This window comes from Uloborus diversus, chromosome 6 (assembly GCF_026930045.1).
Source record: "Uloborus diversus isolate 005 chromosome 6, Udiv.v.3.1, whole genome shotgun sequence".
Lineage (NCBI taxonomy): Eukaryota > Metazoa > Arthropoda > Arachnida > Araneae > Uloboridae > Uloborus > Uloborus diversus.
Genome location: NC_072736.1, coordinates 20,781,532 through 20,797,548, shown reverse-complemented (window position 1 = coordinate 20,797,548; position 16,017 = coordinate 20,781,532).

Sequence of the window (16,017 nt, the reverse complement as noted above, 5' to 3'; positions counted from 1 at the left end):
ACGAGAGTTTCAATTGGATGGCTGTTCACATCGCTGCGTAACGTCAGTTTCACTTGTTTTTATACAGGTAAGTAAATTTTGATGACCACATTTAAACTAAAAACAAACATATACGTCTTAAGTTAGGTTTTTGTCTGTTGTAATATTTCGAAAGAGCACATTTAGGAGCTACCAGTGATGTGATAGTTTGTTCATAAAATTCTTTTTTTTTTGATATTCTGCATAAAGTTAAAGGGAAAACATGGCCACGGGGCACGTTTTCGAGCACCAAGCGGGGCATATTTTTGCATCGAAAAAGTAGTATGAAGAGGATGATACTCAAGTTCTAACACATCCAAAAGTAGGTTGTCCCACCCCAGAAGAAGTGAGACCTCTGGAAAAAGCGGGTCCGAGAAAACAGACCGGCAAAGGAAGAAAGAAGAGAAAGTCGGCCATTTTGACCGATACTCCGGTTAAAGAGCAGCTTAGACTAGAGCAGCAACAATTTAAGCAGAGAAAACAAATGAAAAATGAGAATGAAAAGAAAGATAAGAAAAATGTAAAAAAAAGTTTATTTAAGAGTCAAATTTGAAAACCTAACAAGCCCGAAGAAGAATCAAGTGATGAAGAGGAAGAAGACTGTGCTTGAATTTAGTGCTTAGAATTGTACAGTAATTCTAAGGCTAAAGAGATATAGGTAAAGTGCACTCGTTGCAAAAGATGGGCCCTCGAGTCTTGCATCAAAGGAAACCCTATGTTCTTTGTATGCATTAATTGTGACAGTGACGATGACGCTTAGTGTTTTTAACATGTCCTACATGTATTAAAATAATTAAGTAGCCAAGTTGGTGATGAGTTTTTTTTAAATGTATATTTACTGAAAATCAATAAATAATCTACCTTGAAAATATTTTGTTTGATTTACTAAATTATATTGATATAAGTGCATGCAAAAACTTGCCCTGGTCACGGGGCACATTTTCGCACGTGACATAACGACAATTAAAACTTTTTCTGTAAAACAAAGCTTAATTAATTGATGTAAGTAATTCCACGTTGTAGCCAAGGTTTCTCTGAATGATGTAGTACAGTTTTTTCAAACTTAGGTAAATAAATAAAAAATAAAAATAATAATTTAAAAAAAGCGCGAAAACCTGCCCTGGTCTCCCCTACATCATAAACTGTCTGAAGAGTGTAATTTACCCCAAAGAAAGCACGTGGAACGGAATGTTTTACCTTTTTCTTCAGTACCGCAAGGTTGCTTATTCGAGCGCTGGAGTTGCGAATAAACTTTTAAAATGTGTCAATAACTTTTAAAACTCCCTGTATAAAGTAAGAAGTAAGTCTTGTATAAATTGTTTTTCTCATTATTATTTTTTTAGTTTTTTAAAAAAATGTGGAATTGCATGAATGGAAACTTAAAAACAATCCCCATCTTCGTACATTTTCGAATATTGAAATACCCATCATCAATTGGCAGGTACTTCAGGCAGGTTGAAAAATAGTCACAGCGAACCCGAAACAAAAGAACAAGATTTTTCTGCGTTACAGTGGCAGCATAAAATATGTAGGTGCCTCTTATTGAAGGATTTTTAGTTCCACAACGTAAGGCATAAATTACTAAAACATATTTAACACATATTTTTTAACTGACCAGCAAAAGAAAAAATGATATAAAAACGGCAACGGTCATATTTCTCATTGTGACGTTTTAGCTCTCCAGCACAAAATTAATCGCACATCAAAACGACGCATTTTTTTAATTATTTTTGCAGCTGATTTTATAATCAATGAAAAAAAAAGTATGTATATTATATTTCTGCCAAAGCATTTAGCAGTGGCGTAATTACGGGGGGGGGGCTGTCGATCCACGCCAGGTCTCATCCGTCGGGAGGAGGGATGACACCCAAATTTGAATTGAATGTTTTTGAAAAATATGAAACTAAAATGCATTATTAAGACCACAAGTTTTCAAAAATTCCCCGGGGGGTAATTTCAAGACCCCCATCTTTATCCCTCCTCATATCATTGAATGAACAACATACTCATTATTATTTTCATATTGTCAATACTAAGACCCAGTAGCGACTTCCTCTTATACCAAAAACCTGATTATATTTTTTTGTGTTTGTGATATATTTAAAGTAAGTATGGCGCCATCCATTTCATTTACCCCCTACTTTTTTTGACTTCTCGACGGCCAGCACATTTGCGTCTAGGGCAAGTTACATAAAAAGCGTTCATAGTTTTATTTTTCTTTTGTACATTGGCTCATCCTAAACTTCGTTACAACACAAATGTAATTGCTTCTGAAAATTGTATGAACTTCATGTTTTTATGTTTACATAGAGCATTAAAACCTTTTTCTCTTTTTGCGTTTCAACGGGGGGGGGGGGGGCACCAAAAATTACTGCCCGGGTATCACCCACGCTATGTACGCCACTGCGTTTAGTATGATGTTGCTTTTTTTGTAAAGGACATGGCCTCTTTAATTGTCATTTTATTTTAGACAACAGTCTGTGATTCAGCAAGAGTATATCTAAAAAGATTCTTTCTGTATATAACATCTTTGTCTCCATAAGATATAAAATTATTGGGCAATAAAAACCATCTGAGAAATCTTTTTTGCAGATAATTCTCAGCAACTGTGAAATATATTCTTCTCGGAAACGTAACATGATTTTCAAAATCAAATTGGAATCTACGATATCTTTGTTGTTCATTTTGTGATTGATGCCATTGGTGCGAGAACAGCTGGTGTTACCCATATCCAGAAAGTCCATTTTGGCACAATGCCTCGTGTTATTTGTCTTCTTTATATTCTCAGCAAAAGCAATATACGTGAAAAATTTAGTAAGCTTCCGAATTCCAAAAGCCCGCTTCGAAATGTGTTTCCCGAAAGAATGGGATGATTTTCTCACTGGTTCTTTTCTCTTCATTGGTAGCGTTTAAGTTTTCCCTATCTCGTTTATATTTCTTCTGCAGTACATTTTCTTCAAGCTTGCGGTTCGAGCAAAAGCATTTGAGTTTCTCTATATCTTCTTAATTTAATCTGTACATTATTTTGCTTTCTAGGCGTTAACTACAATTTTTTGATATTTCCAAACATTTTGTTCATTTAATAAATTAAGTAGTCTTTAAAAAGATTATAGAAAATAATGGTTAAAAAAGTTTTAATTAGGGAAAAACCTTTTTTTTTTTCACAAACCAAAAGACTAATGTCTAACTTTTCAGATGCAATGTCGGAAATTTTTAATACCAGGTACATTGCATTAGAAGCTGTTGCTCAGAGGTTTCTTCAGTTAATAACATAATCAGAATGCTGTGCAGTATTAGGTGCATACTTTCCCTATCTCGTTTATATATCTTCTGCAGTACATTTTCTTTAAGCTTACGTTTCGAGCAAAAGCATTTGGGTTTCTCTATATCATCTTAATTTAATCTGTACATTACTTTGCTTTCTAGGCTTAAACTATATTTTTTTGATAATTCCAAACAATTTTGCCCATTTAATAAATTAAGTAGTCTTTTAAAAAATATATAGAAAGTAATGGTTAAAAAAGTTTTAATTAGGGAAAATTTTTTTTCGCAAACCAAAAGACTAATGTCTAATTATTGCAGATGCGATATCGAAATTTTTTATTTCCAGGTATATTGCATTAGAAGCTGTTGCTCTGAGGTTTTTTTCAGTTAATAACATAATCAGAATACTGTGCAGCATTAGATGCATACTTTCGTTTCACTAAAATCAAGAAATTGTATAATGTAAAAAAGTAAATAGATACAAAAGCTCCATGATAAACACATTTCATAAAATTTAGCATAAAACCAAACAAACTGTTAGAAGTTTAAAATTTCAATGGGAATTATTTTTTCTTGGTTCCAAATGATTAAAGCTAGCTCGTTGGGACATGTGGCGTTTTTTGGAATAACTTTATGTTTAACTAAATTTTTTACTTCGCTTTACATTTTCAATTCATTGTTGAATTCTTGTAAAATGGTAAGTATCCTAACATTTCAAAAAAAAAAAAAATGCTTTGAAACAAAAGTGAAGAAATGAGTTTGAAAAAAAAGGAAATCCTGAGGTAAATGGGAGTCTAAAATAATGATAATTTTAAAAAATTCACAATAGAATTTTTTTTCATATTATGTAAGTAACTGATGCTGCATTAATTGTCTAGAAACAGTTTTCCTAAAAGATTTCAAGCGGAAAATAACCATAAAGGAAGACAATGTGCTGTAAATCTGGAATTTTTTGTAATCATATTACTAAAAAACTTTCTGTGACTTTATGAGATGAAATATTTTTATGATGTTTAAGTACTAAATTGCAAATTGAAAACGCAATACGTCGTTTTTTGTTAAACTTGAATTTACGAAGAGTAAAATCAATTAACATTTTCAGCTGAAGTGTTCAGGTCAAGTGGATCACTGCGTTATTTTTGACAAAAAAGCACGATTTTTTAAAATTGATTTTATGCAATAAAATTATTCAGTGGGAAGCAATGGCTTATAAGTGAACGATTTACAGTTCTCACTAAAATGCGTTTTAAACCAGACAGTAGGTAGACTTGCAAGAAACATTTTTCCACATCGTGCAGAATCTACCAGTACTACTCATATAGCGTCTTTCCCACACTAGAAGATAAACTCTCCAACTATTTCTAGTAGAAAATTATGAGAGAAGAACTCTATTAAAACAATTTTAAAGCAAAATATTTTTGACAGTATAAAAACATTTTCATATATATATATATATATATGTTTTCTCTGTTTAAAAATTATTTTTAACGCACACTAAAAGTAAACATAAATTTGATTTTTTTACAGCCAAATTATCGTAAACATTCCGCCTCAGTAAGAAGAACATTCTTAGGATTTTTTAAAAAACATTTTTTTCTACTTTCGTTTCAAAAATAAGTAAATCTCAAAAAAAGTTATCTTTGGGTTGAAAAGAAGCAAGTTCCATCACTTTAAAAAACCAATCTCAGTTTCCACAAACATAAAATTTTTCTAAAATCTACTTATATCTCTACTTGTTTTTTGTTTTTTCATTAGAAAAACTAGAAAATATTCAATGCAAAGAGATTAGTTCCTTTCTTGATAAATGGAAAGAATGATTTTTGATGTTGAACTTGTTTTTTCTTACTATTTTCTGTATAGAAAAATGTTAGCAGAAAAAACAACTCAATAGTTTTAAGCTTCGCATTTAGTAGTTCGAAAAAAAAAATAGAAAGGGAATCGCTTAAATTGATAATATTTAGTAAGAATACTTTTCTTTAGTTTTCTACGGTACTCGTAGTTTTTGAATGCATTTATATCAATCTAATAACAGCTAGTAAAATGTATGTTTTAAGTATTTAGTTAAAAAATATATACACAATTTCTAAAATTTTAAACAAAGTAGCTGTGCTTATATGCATAAATAGAATCAAATTAAAACGTTATTAGATTCATTGGCGATAGCACATTGTAAATCTTCCTTAAATGAAGGATTTTAACATTATCTTCCTTAAGCACTAGCACTACATTTCTTTCACAGTCTGTATACTTTTTTAAAATTAATTTTAAGCATTAAAATAGCGTATGAAGTGAAATATGAATCGACATGCAATGATCAATATCTAGATGAAGTCAACTTAAAATGGCTTTGGAAGATATGTGAATACATTTAAAAAAAAGTGTCCAAATGATTTTATCCCTAGCTTGTAATGGGGTGGTTTCCTTTAGTACTACTTATAGTCATTGAAATGGATAGAATGAGCAAAAAAAAAAAAAAAAGTCCGATTTTTCAAACAAGGGGTGGTCTTTATGACGTCACAAATGATGCAATTTGGCGAATCGTTCTACTAGCAGCGAATTAAGATTGAGCTCTACGCTTGCTACCAACCATATCGTTGCCAATATACGTGAGTAAAGACACAAATTAAATATTACGTTCTGTGAATGGCAAAATTGAATGGCATTTCATCATTTGTGATGTCACACGACAGAAATGTAAACAATAAAAGTACTGATTTAAGTAATTTTTTAAAAATATTAAACTTAAATAAATTATTTAAAAATGGTCAGATCCTATGTTTTTAAGTATGTATGCTCTTTCAGAAAAAATACTTTTAAAATTTTCGAAACGACCCTATTATCACGGTTGAGACATGTATCATTGCAAGTGTGTTTCGTGTTCATATTAAAAGATATAACTTACGAGATTTGAATTACTTCGAAAACGTTTCGTTATTTACTCCTTTGAGATTTGAGATCCGCACATGTGGACGTTAAATTTTCTAGCTCTTAAAATTCAAAATTTACCATAATGGTTTTTTTTCTTTTTAATTGTTGTTATGTATGTTGTCATTCGATGGGTTTAAAAGTCGTAAAAGGATATATATGCTTCACATAAAAAATTAATTCCGGCCTCTAATTATGGGTAATTTTTTGATATTGTTACGAGTTCGCCTTTCTTTCTCAGATAATTTTAAAATTATTACTACATTCCTTATAAACCTCCGGAAAACTTAAAAACAATGTCAAATTCCAACAACTAATGCAAGGACCATAAAACGCTGTGAAAAAAAAAAACATGTATTTACTCCATATACGATATAACGCTGAGTCAAATCGCAGTTCAAACAAAATATGTTCAACTGAGCTAACAACTCACTCAGAGCTTAATGCCAACTCTAACTGAATTTAAAAAAAAAATATCGTCTCTCTCTCTCTCAAAAAAAAAAAAAAAAAAAAAAAAACAGCAGCAATATCCCAGTAAAGTCTAGAGTTATCTCTTGCTCTCAAAAAATCGCCAAATGTTAGCACAAAAATAGTCAGCTTGGCGATGTCTCACCAATGTGGTTGTTTCCTTCAGTCAAAAGTAGTAACTGAAATTGATAGAATAAGCAAAAAAAAAAAAAAACATACTTTCATTTACCCAACAGTTATTTTTTAATTAATTTTTTAAAATGTACGATATTTCAAACAAGGCGTGGTCTTGATGACGTCACAAGCTCTTTGGCGCATCAGTCTACCACGTTTCCACGATATGATAATCAAGAAGCGAATTAAAATTGCGCTCTACGCTTGCTATCAATGATATCGTAGCCAATACACCTGAGTATAGATACGAATTAAATATTTTGCTCTGTGAATGGCAACACTGAATGGCATTTCATCATTTGTGATGTCATCGGGCAGAAGCGTAAACAATAAAAGCGCACCGATTTAAGTATTTTTTTTTAAATATTAAAACTTAAACAAATTATTTTAAAAAATGCTCAGATCCTATGTTTTTAAACTTGCTCTTTCGAAAAAAAAAAAAACTTTTAAAATTTTGGGAACGACCCCATTGCTTGCCAAGACACTGTTGCTTCTTGTTAAAACTGGTGCTAAGTCGTGAATGCAGCATACAAGTATGGCTTTAAAACTTTAAATGAAAATAAATGGGAGAAACTTCAAAAATTTCATGAAAATACAATAAATTTGGCAAATAAATAATATCACAATACAAAACGTGTATTTGTTTATATATACGTATAAAATAGATAAGTTTAAAGTGTTATGTTTGTGTGTGATCGTTTAACCTGAAATTCTTATTATTCATGCCACTGATCTTTCTATGTAGAACTTCATTTCTTACGCACGAAACGTCGCCAAATGCTGGCACCAAAAATAGTCAGTCTGGCGATATCTCACCAATATCTTACGAAGACACTATAACTTCGTGTTAAAACTTGTGCAAAGTCGAGAATTCAACGTACAAGTAAAGCTTTAAATTTTTAAATGAAAATTAATGGGAAAACCTTAACCTTACAATACATTTGGCACACAAATAATATCAAATTACAAAATGTGTATTTATTTATAAATGCGTATAAAATACATACGTTTATAAGTGTTGTGTTTGTGTGTGATCGTTTAAAACACAACCCTAATTGTCTCTTATTATTCTCACCATTGACCTTTCCACTTAAAACTTTTTCTCTTACGCTCGAAACGTTGACAAATGCTAGTCAGGTTGGAGATATGTCATCAATTTTGAGTCAAGTCTCTATAACTTCGTGTTAAATCTAGCGTAAAGTCGGGAAAGCAATATGAAGTTAATTAAAAGCTTTAAAAAGGAAAAGCTTTAAAGTTTTAAATGACAATTAATGGAATAAATGCCATATTTAGCGAAATCGCAATAAGTTAAGCACATAAATTAACAACAATATACAAAATTTGTTGCTATTTATCGATATGAGTAAAAAATAAATGAGTTTATAAGTGCTATGTTTGAGTTTTATCGTTGTATATATCAACCTGAATTTCTCTTATTATTCACGCCACTGATCTTTCCACTTTAAACGTTTTAGCCTTACCTCACGTCGTCCTTCGCATTTTCGTGCATACACGCCATCGTTATTCATCCAGCGTTTCCTTTGGCATTAAAGTTCGAGTATGAGCATCAATTGGATTCGTGATCGGAAATGCCCACATTTCCATACCAAAACATCTTAGCAAAACGTGTCTCGGGGAAATTTAAATCTTGAATATTCCTTTCGGAATTCAGAAACATGTGAAGTAAAATGTTTGGGGAAAGAGGAATAAAAAACAATATTTAAACCATTAATTTTTCTTCACATTAAATAAATAAATATACAACGAAAACTTGAAACATGTGGAAAAAGAGTTGTATAACAAATATTTATAAAGCGCTATTTCGTAGTAGCGACTAAATGCAGCTGTATGCAAATATTTGATTTTCAGAAGTTCATATTTATTTTTATCCAAAAACAAACTCATTATTTTTGAATTTGTTCTTCTATTGTTAAATATTATTTTGGTCTTTTTTCCCCTCCAGTTTTCATACTTTTCTTCCTGTAATAAAATGATTTTTTTCCCTTCAAATTAATGCAAACTGCAATGTAACTTAGTGGAAGGGATACTAATTTTATTTTTATGGAAAAATTATTGGGAGAAGAGATCTTTGCACACTTTTTAACAAAATATGGCAGTCTAAATCGATGTTTTTTTCACACAAGAAAAACTTGCTCTTGTTTTAATCAACTAATTAAGTTCCATTTTTTAGTTGATTTGAACATAGGGGAGGGCGGCCCAAAGCGGGTAGGTCGCCAAAAGCGGGTAGGCCTTCGTATGGCCCCCATCCCATGGTTTGTAAGCAGCGATAATATTTCGTTATTCTGACACCAGCCACCTACAAACTACGATAGTCATTTCGTTTGGTTCTTTTTTTAAGTTTAAAATTAGAATTATTCAAATTAAAAACGTGCCTTTTGGCAAATCGGGTAGGGCAAAGCGGATATAGGATTTAATCATATATTTATTTATAATATACAGATTCGTGTGCTGACTTAGTTTTTTTATTTCAATAACTTAAAAAAAAATCTTTTAGGGTGGCAATTAATTAGTCTATTAATTTAATCACTTATCTCTTTATGTTTTATAATTAAATGTTCTGACTTTAAAATGGATAAGTACAACTGTTTTATATATTTTTTTGTAATGGCAGGTAGCTAGTCAATTATTTTAATCATTTGTAATTTCATATTTGATTGGAAAATGTACCAAATCACATGTAGTTAAGCTTAACTACTTTATGTTTCCTGGTAGGGTAAAGCGGATTTTTCAAATGTTTGTATAGTTTGATAATAATTTAATATTGGTTTTGAAATAATACAAAAATCACTTTTTATTTTGAAGTTCAAGAACCCTGCTAAGAAATAAAACTAAAATTGCTGCGATAAAAATTCAAAAACTACAATTTTCGAGCGTTCTTTGAAAACGTACCCTCTTTGGGACACCCTGCCCTACATTTTTAACAATTATCATCATTTTTAGCTGCTTCATATGACTATTGTTTTTTTAATTGCGCACGTATACGCTTCATTGAAAATATACTTTTATAATCTGTACTTTTAAAAAATTATAGTCATTCCTCAAAAGTACAGATGAAACTTTCGAAGTATGACGGCTGAATGAAATGGATCCGTGCCGGAAGAATGAAATGGTTTTGAACATTGAAACTTAATGCCTGGATGAAATAGTTCATTGGATAGATAATTTTTTTTTAATAATAAATTATTGAAAGCAAATTTTTTGGAAATTGTCCGGGAGTTCTTTTAACTAAACCAATATCGCAGCACCGACATTGCCTTGATTTTTAAACAGTCTATTTTGTAGGTATTTTCATGGTTTAAGGTTCATGGCTACAAATGATCAAACGATTAAATTTTTTTTATTGCTCATTTTACAACTAAAATTTATTTCTAACACAGAGGAAAAGTTCTAATGCAAAAGAAAAAACTTAAATTGTTTTTTTTTCCCTCAGTGATCGTTTTTTTTTTTTTTTTTTTTTTTTGCGTGTGAGTGTTTTTATGTGCTTGGAATCCCTAAGGATTTTTTCTATTAAAGATAAAGCTTTAAAGTATGTGCATTTGATAAGCATTTTTAAAATTACTAAAATGTTTAGAGCACGTTATACCTCTTAAAACAAGATTACGATTTTTTACATACTTAATCACAGAAAATTACCGAATGAATGTGAAAGCAAATAAGTTCACAAGTTTTTGGAAAATATTATTATGATCGTTTAGCAAAACACATTTTCTAATAAGTGCAAAAAAAAAAAAAAAAAAAAAAAAATCCTTAGTTATTTTAAAAAATAAAAATTCTCATATTTTTTTATAAATTAAAGAAAAATTATTAAATAAAAACAAATAACCCAACTGCGTAAAAACCAAAAAAGCTAAAAAAGAAAAATGTATAAGCCCAGTTGTTTAGAATGTTATTACGTAATGCTGAATAACTACACCATTGAAATAGATTTATAACCGTATAGACAGATAAGACAAATCATACATTCAAAAGCAGAATAGAAGGAGCAACAGTCGAGGCCCATTTTTTTCTGATTCAAGGAACCCCGTAAAATTTAAATGAGCCCCGACTTTTGATCCTTTTATTCTGCTTTTGAATTTATGATTTGTCTTATCTGTGTATACGGTTATAAATCTATTTCAATGGTGTAGTTATTCAGTATTACTTAATAACATTCTAAACTGCTGGGCTTATACATTTTTCTTTTTAGTTTTTTTGGTTTTTATGCAGTCGGGTTTTTTGTTTTTATTTAATATTTTTTTATTTGACACTTTTTAGTTAATTTTCTTTGACTTAGTTATTATGATTATGATACGGTACATTTCGCAATCTTGTCACTTCATTGAGAGAGTTTGTTTGTATCGTGAGGTCTATTAAGTAACTTGCGGTGGTCTAAACTACTGATAATTAGTCCCTTTAGGGACCTAACTCCGTTTAAAGCTACATGTGCTTGACCTTCGGCAAAAATGCGCCAACATAAAGACAAATACAGCACAGCTATATGAACAACCTGTATAACTTATGATGACGAGAAATAGGAAACGTCGTAAGTCAAATCTTACTCACAAAACTAAAAAAGCTTGTCGAGAAAGTACACGTTGCGAAATTCAGTCCCTTGAATCAAGGCAAAAACAAATGCAACTTGTTAGAGATGAAAATCGAATTAGTAGACTTTCGTTCTTTTTATGCTTATTGCCCTGGTTTATTTTGATGAGGTCTACAATCTGAGTGTCTTGCCTTCGTTACTCATAATATACTTTTTATTGCAGTACAGAAAACAAATAAAGAACACTTGAAATAATTTACATCAGAAAGAGGGAGGTACATCCGGAGCGAGGGTGTCTTGACCCATCGTCTCAAGTGGGAGAAGCAATCGCTTAGACCACTCGGCCACTGAGATCCCAATTAGTAGACTTAGTAAACAAAAAAATTCAGGCAACGAAAACTGCCTGCATTTGTCGCACGCAGGTAGCTTGCGGCACAGTGTGCAAAACCGAACGTGAGTCGATCCCGAACGACAAAATATGGCAACTGATTGTTGATATGGTGAATTTTGATTACTGTCATGTGTTTAGTGACACTCCCAATGTTAAGACAAATGGATTGACGTAAGAATTACCGAAACTGACCAAAGCGTTTAGCCCCTAGTACGCCACATTGGAACAGACATACATACATACACTGATAAACACATTACCCTTCTTTGCGTCACGCTCGCACAGTCGGGTAAAAAAAGGGGGAATCATTTTAAAATTTTGAAAATAAATTACTCATTGTTAATAAAAAGTGTGCATCTTAAGGTTTCAAAAAATAACATAATTTACTTAAATAAAAAAAAAAAAAAAGATAATGTGACCCCGTAACCCATAAGTTTTCATGCTCGGTAACCCTCAACACAAACATGTACAATTTTTACAGCTGGTGCAATAAATAATAAGATACTTTTTAAAACATAGGGCTTTATTTGGTTTAAAACACACGATTTGCTTACCAATTCATAACAAATTCGACAATTCAGCTGTTTGAATGTGTTACGATAAAAACTCCTTTTATTGCTGGCAGATTAAAATTAAATTACTCAGCAATTACATAAAAAAGTGACAAAATCTTTCTTTTATTGAAACATATTATGTGATAGAATTTTTGTTAAAGTGAAGTGAGAAAAAAAATATATTTAATATAAAGAATAAAGCTTGAGTACTTTTAATGTTAATGAAATTAAGTAAAAGCTGTCAAAGATTTCTGAGCTTTTTCTTTTTTTCGAGAGATAAAGAGTAACATCTCAACAAGTAATTACTTGGGGAAAAGTATAAAAAATGAAAAGAGTATTTCGTAGAATATTTAAAATATTTCACGTTAGGTTAAATACATTACTATTTTTTTTAGCTTATTATTCGCTAATTTTTGAAAACAGTAAGTGGTTTCATTAAAAAAAGTCTATGCATTGCATTTAGAAAATTTAATATAAAAATGAATTTATAGATTTAAAAAAGCAATATTTTAAAACTTCATTCGAGTTTGTGCAAAATAATTCAGATAATTGAAACGGCAGATGCAAGGGGAGAGAAACCTTTAAAAGAATGACAATTACGGAACAACTGTGGTGATAAATATAATAAAGTATGATCATAAAAGTTAATTTAACACGCATGTAATATATATAAGAAAGCAGGAAATTTATCCGAAACTAAAATAGTATATTTTCCCTTTAACCCACGTCAAACCCGTAGCACTATAGTCAAATATTGCTTTATCTCTCTCTAGTTCTGTTTTAGATTCAGTTTTAAATTGTTAAGTGACTAAAATATTGAATACAAAAACAATAAAAGTTTTTTTTTAAACTGAAGAAAAAAAAGATGTTGCGTAACCCATTTCAAATTCATTCTTCCAATTGATTGGCATTAATTTGCAATATATTTTAACTATACATTTTTCATTACATTTCATTTCATCAAATCATGCATAAACTTTTATCATTAGTCTGAATCGCTGAAATAGTGATTTATCTTTCGTATCAACCTTGGTACTTTCGTGACATTAACTTCGCATTTATCTAAGTATTTTAGTAGTAAAATACTTTAGAATCCCATAATTATTGTGTTATATACTTATTATCTAGAATGGTTTTTGACACCCCACACTCAAAGGAAAGGGGTTATAATTTTGACGTACTGTGTATCTGTGTATCTATTTATCTGTGTAACTGTGCGTGGCACTCTAGCGCAAAAACGAATGGTCTGTTTTTGTAAAAAAAAAACATTTTGGTCGAAAGGGGAGTTGATCGAGAGCTTTCTTAGCTAGGTTGCGTCTTTGGATGACATTAATTAACGAATAAGTTAGTCAAAAATCTTTAAAAGTTTTTTTTTAACGATTTTTGCAGTGAAAACGTATTTAAAAATTTGAAAATTTTGTACCAAAATAAAGATTTTTTTTTTTTTTTTGCTTCCGATAGAATGAGTTTAGAACTTCCATGTTATGCAAAATTTGAATAATAACGTTTTTTTCAAGCAGATTTTAAATGTGGCTAAGCCTTAATTCATGCGATTGGTAACCAAACTCATTGTTGGCCGACAAGAAAATTAAAAGCAATGATTGAAAATTTGTATCTGCTGCCAGTTTCTATTTGTCAACAAATAAAGTACTTGCAATTGATTTTTAAAAGTACAAACTTTTTAAAAAGATTTTCAATTTTCCCTCTTGATTCTACATTTGCGACCCAGTCGGGGTTTTTAAAATTTTTAATTTTAGTTACTTGTTAAACGATCACTTGTTTTCAAAACATAGAAAAAAAAAAACTTTTGATAGACACATTCCTGTAATTTCACTTTGTTTTCCCCAAAAAAAGTTGTATTGAAATTAAAACTGAATATATCGAAAAAATTATGTGTTCACTTTTAAATCCCGTTTCACAAGTTTAATAATTGTATCAACATCTTAACTTAAAAACTCTAACCAATTGACTTTCAAAAAGCAAAAAGATAATGTGCATGGGATAAAATGAGAATAAAATCAAGCGCTTAAAATATTTTTATATATTGGAATTCCGAGAAAGGAAGAGTGCATTCATTTCTTTTTTTTAAATCCAGTGGAATGGTAGGAATTTTAAAAGATCGAAAAGTCAATAGGTTTTTCCTTTGTGCCAAAAGCTCTCACAATGCAACAATCTTCACGTCAAGCTTCTTTAGTTTAATTCTGAATGAGATTACGCTTGATTTGTATAAAATAGCGCAAAAAATGTCTTTGAAAATAAGTTTTATTTGCATAAAACCTTCATTAATGAGTTATATAATTAAGAATTAGTTAATACACTAACTACTGGAAAATGATTTATTTGTTAAAAATATAACAATTATTTAAGAGAAAACGCAATGTGTTTTAACTGTAGAAAGCCCTACGCTGTACAGCACAAATTATCAATTGATTGCTGACGCGTGTTTTGGGGTTTCAAGGAATCCATTTATTAATGCGAAAAAGATTGAGCTTTTGAATGTAAAGATATTCCAGTAAGATGAAGGGTATCTTGAAGCGCCGAAACATTTGTCTGCAATCAGTTGGTTATGTGTATTATTTAACGTTGTACATCCTACTTTTACTTTGTTGCACAAGGGTACTTTTAACGCCCTATAAACTTTTCATTTAAAATAAATGTTTACCGTATGCATTTAATATAGTTTCTGATATTCACATCAGGTTTCACGTATTCTCTTATTAATAAATTTGTTCGTCTCTTACAAAAATACATAACTGAGAATTATAGAATCATTTATTGCCCCTTTGCACTACGTACTTCGTTATTTATTGTCGAAAATAAATCTGGCATGTGCTTTAGTTTAGTGAAAAATACAAGCACGTGCTTAATTACAGTACAATAAGATTTAAAGCGTCAAAATCATAATGTAGCGGAATGTGGGGCAAAGTGAAGTGGTGAAATATTTACTCCGCTTTCAGCGCCACTTACGTAGTAATATTTTAACTATGTAGTAACATATGTAGTCTGCTCCAGTCAAGAAGAAATTACCAAAGCATATGTTAATACAAGCAATTTTCAAAAATTTATACTAAAATTGAAAAATTGTGTCGATAATAGTCATAAATTATTTTGATAGTATCAAATGAAAAAGTTATTTTTATTAACATTTTAAATATTACTTGAGATATCCTAATATGCGGTACAGTATTTATTTAGTTAATATTTAGCATATTTGTAATTTCAATATTTTTCAGTTAGTTAACTGCATGCAAGGTAAAGTCCTAGTGAAATAAATCATTTCGTTCACTCATTAAACCAATTACTAAATTTCGTTACGTATTTATTTTTTAACTCATTTATTTACATTCCTTCATTTAATTATTCTCTTATTAATTAATTCATTTGCTTATTTTCTTAACGATTTACTATTTTATTCACCCCTTTATTTTCCCTCATGTATCACTTAATTAACATATTTATTTATTATCAGTTTATTGTTTCATTATCTTCATTTGTAATTTATTTATTTATTCAATTATCCTTTTATTTGTTCATTAATTTGTTCAAAAATATTTTTCACAATCGAATAGAAAATCTTTCATTCGAAAAATATTTCACTTTTCACTTTGCCTCATAAAAAAAAAAAGTGAAAAGTTTCCACTTTTTTTTTGCAGGAACATTTTTTCTACTAAAAATAAAAA